Genomic DNA, 11,275 nt, shown 5'->3' with positions numbered 1-11,275 from the left:
CTTTGTTCATCTGTTTATTTTTTGAGGCAGGGTCTCACCATGTAGTATATACTAGCCTTGAACTCTTGATCCTCTTGCCTTTGCCATCCTAGTGACAGGATTATAGATGTGTGCCACCATACCGAACACTGGTAGTAGCTTTTCTCAAAAGACCCCCAGAGTGCTGACAGCAACAATGGTCACAAATCTAGTAGCAAGACCATCATGGTGGACCTGGGTTCCTGAAAACTATTGAAATTCTAACACTGTAGTAAGCCAACTTACAAATATGCAACAGATCCTTTTTGGGGACAGAGAACAGAAAGAATAGAATGAGTAGAAATCTAGAAGTGTGAATGTAAGACCACTGGCACAATGTCTGCCTCAGAACCTTGAGGGACATGCATTTCAAGCTTAGTTCCAACCTAAATAAAAATGGTATGCAGATAATGCAGAGAGTATCTTTAATACTTTGGGCACAGAAATAGTTTTTAGTCATTTAGAAGAAAAACTGAAAACCATACCCTATAATTAAGTTAAGAGGATCTATACACACACACACACACACACACACACACACACACACACTACTAAGAGTGAAAAAAGTTATAACACAAATAATTGACAAAGGCAAATAGCCAAAATACAGATTACTCCTAAATATCAACTTTAAAATATAACAAAATTGATAAACAGGTGAGATAGCTGAGTAGGTATTTCACAAGAGGACATTTCATTATCCAATAAACATAAAAATAACCAATTTTATTGTTAATCATGAGAAACACAAACTTTAAGAATGGGATCCTACCAGTTGCTCCTAAGAGGGTTGATGAGGTTGTGGTATGGTGGAAATCCCACCCCCCATTGCATAATGGAAGCTTAAAGTATAAACACTTTGAAAAAACTATTTGGCAGTACTTACTAAATCTGAACATACCTCAATAAATTTCTGTAATCCAGCAATTATACCTACATGATATCAACCTACTGGAAAATCATGTATATTTTCACCCAAAACGCATCTTCACAACAGCATTGCATTGAGTCCTCGAAACAACTGAGACATCCAGTAACAGCAGAACTGACAAATTGTGGTACATGCACACATTCAAAGGGATGTTATAGACCAAGTTGAGTGCCTAAGCAGCTTCTACACAGGAATGAGGCCAGAAACAGAGCAGTACAAACTGAGTTGTATGTTTCAAAAGTCATGTAACTATTGTACCAAATGTCAAGGTAGTGGTTAGTCCCAAAGAGGAGGCACCAATTCCTGATGAGAGATAGAGGTGGGGTTTCTGCATTCTTGGCAACATTCTATCTCAGAACATTGTGTGTGTGTTGACTTTTTGATGACTTGTCTATATTCTTCTCAAATTAGAAAGTTTATAAAAATGGGCTTTTTCCATTTTAAGAATTTTATAAGTATAGCTTAGATCCTGTTATTATCTTTAAGTTATGAACTCATGAGACATCTAACTGGATCACAAGTGTGAACTTGACTGTGTGACCTGGTACAAGCCACATAACTTGCCTAGGCCTTTGGCAGTAACCTCCTCTGTAAGCCAGAGAGCCTGAGGCTATCTACTACGACATTGTCTGCACAGTTCTATTACTCGGTCACTTATGCTCACTTATGCTCTTACTGCATCAGGTTCCATAAGAGCAATAAGGAAACAATGACTGTCACTCTATCATGAGATCCTAAGATTTTCACATGGCAATTATGAGTGACAGTGCCACCAATAATCCTTCCTAAATTGACAGTATTAACATTTCCATTGGTGCAATAAAAGGATTCTTACCAAAAGAACCTGGAAGAGTGACCCTAAATATTCTTAAGGTAACAAATGGAGGGAGTTACAGCCCAAGGGTGGCCAGTCTGATTATCCATGAATAGTTTCTCTCTTTCATACACAGAAATGTCTTAGTATGAGAAATCCCTATGATCTCTCTTTGGATCACCTCTGCCATACTTGTGATGTTTAGTCCTTCATCCATCTTTCATAATAACAACTAATAATTAGAAAACTCAATGATTTTAAAAAGTATACAAACTCATACAAATCAAAAATTTTAAATGCTGCACTATCAACAAGTAAAACGCAAAATTCTCAAGTATAGAAATTTAATCAAACTCATATGCTAGCTAAGCACTCTAACACTGAGCCAAACCACTAAACACATTCTTAAGTGAACGACGATTTGTTCTTCAACAAATAGGTAAATAGTTTTCATTGATAACAGGTATTTCACTGCTCAGGGGTTATAAATCCATATGCATTCTTAGAACAAATATGTGGAAATGTTTTATCATGCTAAATTTTCTTAACCTTTGATTAATATGAAAAGACTGGAGAGATGGCTCAGATGGTAAAGAAATTGCCACCAAATTGAAAGGACCTGAGCTCTATCCTCAGCACCTACATAAGAAGCAAAGTACGTGGTGTGCCCTTGTAATCCAGCATGGGGAGGCAGAGTCAGGCAGATCCCAGTGGCTTGCTAGCCAGCCAGACTAGATTAAAAGGCAAACACCAAGTGGGAGACTCTGTCCCCAAAACAAGGTGGATCACTCTTGAGGAATGATGTTTGAAGTTGCCCTCTGAACCCCACAAACACATGTACATGCACAGGGTACACCCTCGCCTGTGCACATGACCACACATACACAATTTCTAATAACCTGTCATGAGGAATGCTTCAAATTCTAAAAATAATTTATCTACTTAAAAGTTTCAGTTTTGTTTACAATACCGAAAAAGAAAAATATTGTCTGATCACAGTTATAGGTGTAATGTAACAGAGGTGAACTCATGAAGTTGAGAGCAAAATGTTGGTTTTCAGATATTTGGACAGGGTGCAGGGAGATGTAGAGTTGACCATAGGATTTCAGATGAACAGGGAGAATATTTTAAGATTTACTACACAGAAAAGTGACTACAGTAAATGATAATGGATAACACATTTCAAAATAAGAAAGTAAACTTCAAAAGTCTTACCATAAAAATTGTATAGATCAACCAGACAATAGATATTTGTTTGCTGGGTTTAAACAATTCCACATTGTGCATCTACATCAAGATATCAAATTGTCTCTTTTAAACATATCCAATTATTGTTTTAATCAATAAAAATATTGATGATTTAAAATTCATTAGATAAGGAAGAACCATCAAGTATCCTGGGGGGGTATATTTTAATTACAGAAGTAACTAGTTCTAAGAATGAATAAATTGATACATATAAGCCATATAAGCCTCAGAATACATATTTATATTTTTCAAAAGAAGAATCTGATTTATTGTGCTGTCACTGGTTAGGTTTAACACCTTGCCTCTCAAAACAGGTTAAATAGTTTAGTGTGGTGGCGCACACCTTTAATCTGAGCACTCTAGGCCAACCTGGTCATCACAGTGAGTTCCAGAGCTATATAGTGAGACCCTGTCTCAAAAAAAAAAAAAAAAAAAAAAGCAAAACAACAACAAAAACATTGTAAAGAAGTAAAGACTTGAGAACAAGTTGTTGGGACTGGAAGAAGAGTGATTTGGGGACTGGGAATACAACTCAGTAGAGGGCTTAGCTAACAGGCAGGAAGCCCTGGGTTCGATCCCAGTATGATGAACACAGAGTTATGGTGGTACCCTCCTGGCTGTCCATGCACTAGGTGGGTAGAGGTAGAAGGATCAGAAGTCTGAAGTCCTCCTTGGCTACATAACAAGTTTGAGGCCAGCCTGAGCTCTCTTTAGAAAAGAATGATTAGGAAAACCAGCAATTCAAAAAAAAAAAAATAGAAGGCTATGATCAACAAAGGCCATCTTCATCCAGCTGAAGTTCCAAGCTCTGCCCCCACCCACATACAGGACAGAAGGCAGGCTTAGGTTAGGCACTGCTATGATGGTCTGGGACAAGACCTGTGAAACCTACTAGCTGGTTATCTGTAGATCATGATGTTCCTCTAAATCCTGAACATATCATTTTGGTGTCTTCAGTCTTGGAAAAAGGAAAGAATTAGGTCACTATGGAAGAATTCAATCTCTTATTAATGTCTCAGACAAAATTTCATAAATGATTAACAGGACTACACACAGAAGTAAGTGGAAATATTACCCAAAGGTTAAGTTAGAAAAAGGCTGATCAGCTGTGTGACTTCCAAAGTTAGTGATTGTTTTGTGTACAAATGTATATGTGTGGTTGTGTATATGAAAGGCAGAAGTCGATGTTGGGTGTCTTTCTCAGTTGATCTGAACCTTATTTTCCAAGAGACAGGGTCTCTCATAGAACCTGGAGTTCACCAGTTGGCTAGTCTGGCTGGCCAGCAACTCCAGGCACCCTGCAGTCACCACCGCCCCAGTACTGTGATTACAGGCTCGTGTGGTTATGTCTAGCTTTGATGGGGGGAGGGGAGTGCACTGGAGGGCCAAACTCAGGTCTTCACAGACATGACAGACATCACATGACAGACACTTTACTAACTGAACCAACTCACCAGCCCCCTATTTCAGTGTTTTTTAAAGTCAAAAGAAGCTAAGTAAAGCTCGAGTTTAAATTTTTTCTTGGTTATAATATAATCTGAACTATTAAAAGGGGGTAATTAAGAAAACATTAGAAGCAATATTTTGTAAATCATAAAAACATAAATACAATATCCATTTAACAAAAAACAGAGATGAGAATATATTGATAGAATTAGTGGAGCGGAAAAGGGAGCTCTATCTATATATATTTGGTTAATGGTGGGATTAAAGAGGATATGGAATAGATTCAAGCTAAATCATCAACCATGGAAGAAAGTCAACATGTTTGAAAAAACTGGGAAAATCCAAAAAAATAAAGATAAAAAAGTATGTTGCTTTGAAAAGCAAAAGTATATTCTTGGGGGGGCAGAAACTATTGAAGATAATTGTTAGGGGAAGTTAGCTATAGATCAGGGGCTGAAGCAGACTTTTTGGGTAACTTACATATTCTTTTATAAAAAAAACAACTAAATGAAAAGGAAAGGATCAAGAACATTCTCAGGTATTAACATGTTTTCTTTAGGAGATTAACAAGTTTTGTTTCTCTATTCTTTGGGGTTCTTAATCTTGCTGAGATAATCATGTCTTTAAAATGAACAAGGACCTTCCTGTACCAAAGATGCTGGAGTAGAGGTGAAGGCTCTATGTAGGCTCCTGATCAACATCTCCATCTTCAATGAGTTGTGTAGGCATTGTGTTCAGCAATGGGGCCTTGTGGTCAGATTGTGGAGAGCAACCTACAGTCTTGGCAACAGCTGGGTTGTTTGGGGATTCCCATGGGGCTCCCTTTGGCCAACAACTCAATTAGATATAACCCAGTCTCAGAACTGGAAGCTTTTTTTGGTGACAGGAAGTCCAAATGGTACTGTGTCTCCCCAATTATTTGATGATTTCACTTAGATCACACTCTCAAAGGAGAAACCTAAATACCAAGCCAGCTGCAAACCCTTTATCTATAATGGTGTACTGCCTGCAAGATATGCTAGGGTAATGGTGGCACAAAGTCTGTGGGGGTAACCAACCCAATAACTGATTTGATTTAAGGCTCATTTCACAAGATAGAACCCATATCCAACACTGCTTGGGTGACCAAGAACCTGAGACTAGATAGCCCAGGGACTTATGGTAAAACTAAGTAAGAGTGGTATAAAGAAAAAAAAAATGTAGTGATAAAATGGCTCCAATAATATAATCTGCTATATTCATAGATCAATGTCTGGTTCATCAGAGAGGCTTCCTCCTTCAGCAAATGGGAGCAAATATAGAGACTCACAGTCAGTCATTACTCCGAGAGAGACCTTGAAACACACAGCCCTAAATTGGGTATCTCCATCAAATCCCTTCCCTCAGATCTCAGGGAACCCCAAGGAAGAGGAAGTGGAAAGAGTGTGAGAGCCAGAGGGGATGGAGGACACCAAGGAAAGAAGGCCCCTAAATCAACATGAGCAAAGCTCAACTGAACCCACCGAGACTGGAGCAGCACAGACAGGGCTTGCGCAGGTCTGCACCAGGTCCTCTGCATAAACATTACCGCTTCAAGTTTAGTGTTTTTATGTGATTCCTAAGTGAGCAAAAAGAATGGGTCTCTAATTCTTGTGCCTTCTCTTGGGCTCTTTATCTTCCATTGTTTTGTCTTGTCCAACTCCAATGTGATAGTTTCCCTTATTTAATTATATTTCATTTTGTTATATTTTTTAAAGGAATGAAAACATAACCATTAGGGTAAAGGTTAACAACTGAACTGTTGCTTATACCTGCTGGGAGGGGGAAAATCAGTTTTCTCTAGTAGGGTGACACTGGGTAAATCAACCACCCTAGGACAAGCCTCATGTTCACTAGTTGACAAACATATAATGAACTCCACAGTCTTTTTTTTAGTGTGCTTTTATTTGGTATGTTTCCATTTGTTGTTTCTTTGGCTTTTTTTTTTTTTTTTTTTTGGTGGAGGGGGGTTTCGTGGTTTGGGGGGACTTTGTTGTATTGGGGTACTGTTTGTTTGTTTGAGAAAGAATTTAAAGTTGGGGAGGCAGAGAAGGGGAGAGGATCTTGGAAGTACTTAGAGGGGAAAATATTATCAAGATATATTTAAATTTAAAAATAGTTTTAAATAACAAAAAATAAGATAAAACTGAACAGAAAAAAAAAAAGGGGGAAATGAAAGAAAAAAAGGTGGGCAGGCCAATCTCTCACACATGTGTTCTGTATTCTGAAGCAGTTTTGTTCTTCATTCCATAACAACCTCATGAAGACAGTATCATATTCTAGTATTTTACTGATGGAGAAAATAGGGGCTAAAGAAATGGCTCAGTGGCCGGGGACACTGCTCTCATACAGGACCCCAGTTCACCCACAGGGGAGGCGGGTACCTGTCAACCACCTGTAACTTAATAACTCCAGGAGATTTGGTGCCTTTTCTGGCTTCGGAGTGCACCCACACATGTACACACACACACACACACACACACACACACACACACACACACATAAACAAAATAAATCTTTTATTTAAAAAAGGGAAAAGATGATGAAACCTGAACAAGGTTATATAACTAATGAAACTTTTTTTTTAACTTTTTTTGATTCTTTGCGGATTTCATATCATGTAACCCCATCCCACCCATCTCCTCACCCCTCCAATATCTGACCTCCACCACTGCAACCTCCCCCCAAAACAAAACAAACTTTAAAAGAAAAACCAAACAAACAAACAAAGGAGAAGCATCTCGCGGAGGCTATGGTGTGGCCGGGTGAGTGACACAGTCCCCTCCAGTACCTCTGCTGTCACTCACAAGTGCTCATGGGCCTGAGTCATCGGTCTGACTCTAGGTTTCTGCTGCACTTGATTAAGGGGCTCTCACTGGGGCTTCTCTTGGATATTCTGTTGTTGTCTTGTGTCATGGAGATTCTGCAGCTTTGGATCTGCAGATCTGGCCCCTTCACATGCTTTAACAGTTCATAGAGGTGGATGTTGAGGTGGGCCAACTCATAGCCCTAGTTCTGGGCCTGGGTGGTAGCTGGACTGGTCAGCCTGCCGGTTTTTCCCCGTGTCATCATCTAGGTGAGCTCTGCTGCACTGCTTGGCCGGCCCTCCCAACGCAGCCTGCAGCAAGGGACCAATTCTGCTCTCAGGCCCTCAGGTCCAGCTCCCGCACTCTCTCACCCGCAAGGCCAGCTCCGTTGTCTTGCTCAGGCAAGGTGCAGAGCTCTCTCTCCTGATTGCTGTAGGGGGCATACGGAAGTGGGGGGGCAGCTTTCCTGCTCTCAGGCCCTCAGGGCTGGCTCACCTGTCCCCCCCGCCCCCCGCGCCGCAACACACACACACACACACACACACACACACACACACACACACACAAGGTCTGCTCTCCTGTGTGCTGTAGCTGGTGAGGGGAAGGGCTAGTTCTCCATCTCTTGTGATACCTGGGGCCAGCTCTCTCACCTACCACAGGTATGGGGGTGGAGAGGCACCTTTCCCTCTCAGGTGGCCGACTAGGGGCAGACGGGGTCAGCTCTGTGGGTTCGGCTCTGCTGCTCTCACACCCTCGCGCCGCCTCACCCGCATCCTCAACAGCAGGCCAGCTCTAGTGTGCTGCCTAGGTGAAGTGCAAGCCCATAGTGAGGGGTGGGGTCATCGTTAAGGAGGGTAGGAGCCAGCACTCCCAGGGCCGGTGATAGGCGGGGCCCTCAGATTTCAAACTATATGGTTCCTGTGACCGCTAGTGGTAGCACGGGCCATGGGCATCAACACAGACCCTAGCTGCAGCAGGACCACGGATCCATGACATGGCCCATGGCAGCAGCTTGGCGCCGGACACCATCGTGGACCCAGGGGCAGCACGGCCACCCAGATCAGTATAGCCAGGGCAATGGCATGGCCCTCAGACACCAACATGGTCTCAGGTAACTGACCACACCCCAGGCATCCACGCAGTCCTTGGTAGTAACAGGAGCCATTGTCATCATCAACTCAGACCCTGGCTGCCGTAGGGCCATGGACCCAGATATGGCCCTTGGCAGCAGCTCTGTCCCAATGACACCACGGCCCCAGGTGACAGCACAGACCACTCACATTGGCATGGCCCTGGCAGCAACACAGCCCTCAGACACCCACATGGCCACAGGTTTAGGCCTAGACGCTGGGCATACCTGTGTCCTTTGGTGGCAACATAGGCCACTGGACATCAACATAGACCCTGGGTGTGGTAAACCACAGATACAGCTTTGGTCTTCGGCAGCAGTCCAGGCTCAGATGTGACCATGGCCTCAAGTGGCAGCATGGGCCATTCAGATGGACATGGTCCCCACAGTAGCGTGGCCCTCAGACACCAACGTGGCCCCAGGTGGTGGCCCAGACTACAGGCCTCTGCAAAAGCCTTAGTGGCGACAGGAGCTACAGACATCAACTCAGGCCCCCTGGCCTGCTTCACGGTCTCAGATCAAGACTTGGTCCTTGTCTATAGCCCAGGCCTGGACATCACCCTGGACTCTGGTGGCTAGCAGGCCATTCACATCAACCTGTTCCTCACCCCTTCAGATCTGCCTTTCTCCCTAGCCCATGAACCGTTCTCTCTCTCTCTCTCTCTCTCTCTCTCTCTCTCTCTCTCTCTCTCTCTCTCTCTCTCTCCTTCTCTCTCTCTCTCCCATCTCTCCACCCTGTACACCCGGTGCAGGGAGAGCACAGGGCTGTTGCTGATGAGTTAGAAGAGAGCAGAACCTAGTGTTAGAAGGGAGAGGGCTAGTTGTGGGCACTAACGCGCGTGCAGGAAAAACACTAGCATCTTACACAAGCCTAGTGGATGACAATGTAGCAGCCACTGTCCAGCACCTTACTTGAAACCAACCGAGGATCCTGTGGGTGTATTTACTGAATGATAAACATCATTTCTAGACATAATTAACTGTCAATGCATAGATTTCCCATACAGGTCTTACACATATCAAACAGAAATTCTGGATTCTTCCACAGATCTATTCATGAAGTAAAAGTTGCTTCCTTCTTTAGCAAGGACAATGGAGGCAGTCAGTCTAGTGAGCCTGCTCTTAAGTAGTTGCTATGAAAGCAGAAGGAACTTTTGAAAAACACAGGTTCAAAACTCTAACTCTGTATGCTTAAGACTATGGCTTTCTTTTTATTTGATTTAAAGATTGCAAGTTAGCCCAAATGAAAAATATATTGATAAGATATAATTTTTTGTTATTTTGTTTCCAAGACAAGGTTTGTCTGTATAACAGCCCTATTTATTTATTTATTAGTTCGTTTGTTTGGTTTGGTTTTTTGAGACAGGATTTCTCTGTGTAACACCCCTGGCTGTCCTGGAACTCACTCTGTAGACCAGGCTGGCCTTGAACTCACAGAGATCCACCGGCCTCTGCCTCCCAAGTGCTGGGATTAAAGCCATGCACCACCACACTTGGCTTTTTTGTTTGTTTGCTTGCTTACAAAATATCTTACCACCTTCATTCCTCTCTATCTATAGAAATCTTTGAATGCTATCTCATATTACTAATTACTACATTTGCTAACTTTGAAAGCAATGTGAAGTAATTCTTCCTTCACATCTAAATCCCATGTAATATTTGTCAATGTATCAGACACAATTAATTTAAAGGTCTGTCATTCCTGCTAGTTAAAGTTTCAAGAGCCAAGGACTATCAGTTGAGTTAATAGAGAGCTATGAAGAGATAATTCACAAGTCTAAGTGAAAACAGGATATACTGAGAAGATGGGGTCCTTGGAAATTAGTATAACTCCTCTTACTTCTAGGCCTCATTGCCACAGTGAAATGTGTACCTCACAGGCTACCTCTACTGGTTTCCTCTGCCTTCCCAGACCACAGAAGCATACTCCTTTCTCTGGTCTCTGCATTTCCACATACACTTCAGTACTATTCAAAGTTTTTATAACATACCCCACCTGAGGAGCTACAGGCAGGGTCTTAGCAAGAGTTTCTATCGCTGCAATGAAACACCATGACCAAAAAGCAAATTGGGGAGAAAATGGTTTATTTGGCTCATACTTCTATATAGCTGTTCATCACTGAAGAAAGTCAGGACAGGAACCCAAATGGGGCAGGATCCTGGAGGCAGAAGATATGGAGTGGATGCAGAAGCCATGGCAGGGAGGAGCAACTTACTGGATTGTTTCTCCTGGCTTACTCAGGTTGCTTTCTTATAGAACCCAGGACCACCAGTCCAGAGATAGCACCATTCACCATAGGCTGGACCCTCCCTCACTGATCATTAATTGAGAAAATGCCTTACAGCTGGATCTCATGACACATTTCCTCAACTGAGGCTCCTTCCTCTCTGATGACTCTAGCTTGTGTCAAATTGACTCAAACCCAGCCATCTCAGGCAGTTAATGGGGGCTGGGAGGGGCCATTTTCCTCAGTGATATATGGCCATTGGTAAGTCCCTGTTATTCAAAGAAATAACTTCCTACCCATGCCAATGGAAACAACCCTGAAATTATGAGTGGGCAGGGAGGGGAGAAGAAAAGGTTCAGTGAAAGAGGAAGAGAGACCAAAGAGAATAATGGGAGAGTGTGAATATAATCAAACCATTTATATATATGGATGAAGTTGTGAAAGATCATTTTACAGTGTGTGTGTGTGTGTGTGTGTGTGTGTGTGTGTGTGTGTGTGTACAGGAATGCTGCGGGGTGTACATGTGACGGTGCATGTATACCAGTCAGAGGACAACTCTGGGAGTTGGTGCTCTCCTACCATGTTGGTCCCTGAGATTGAACTCAGGTCATTAGACTTAGCAACAAGCACCTTTAC

Source organism: Peromyscus leucopus, chromosome 2 (assembly GCF_004664715.2).
Source record: "Peromyscus leucopus breed LL Stock chromosome 2, UCI_PerLeu_2.1, whole genome shotgun sequence".
NCBI classification, from domain to species: domain Eukaryota; kingdom Metazoa; phylum Chordata; class Mammalia; order Rodentia; family Cricetidae; genus Peromyscus; species Peromyscus leucopus.
The sequence above is the reverse complement of the archived record's forward strand: the minus strand, read 5'-3'. Positions refer to the sequence as shown.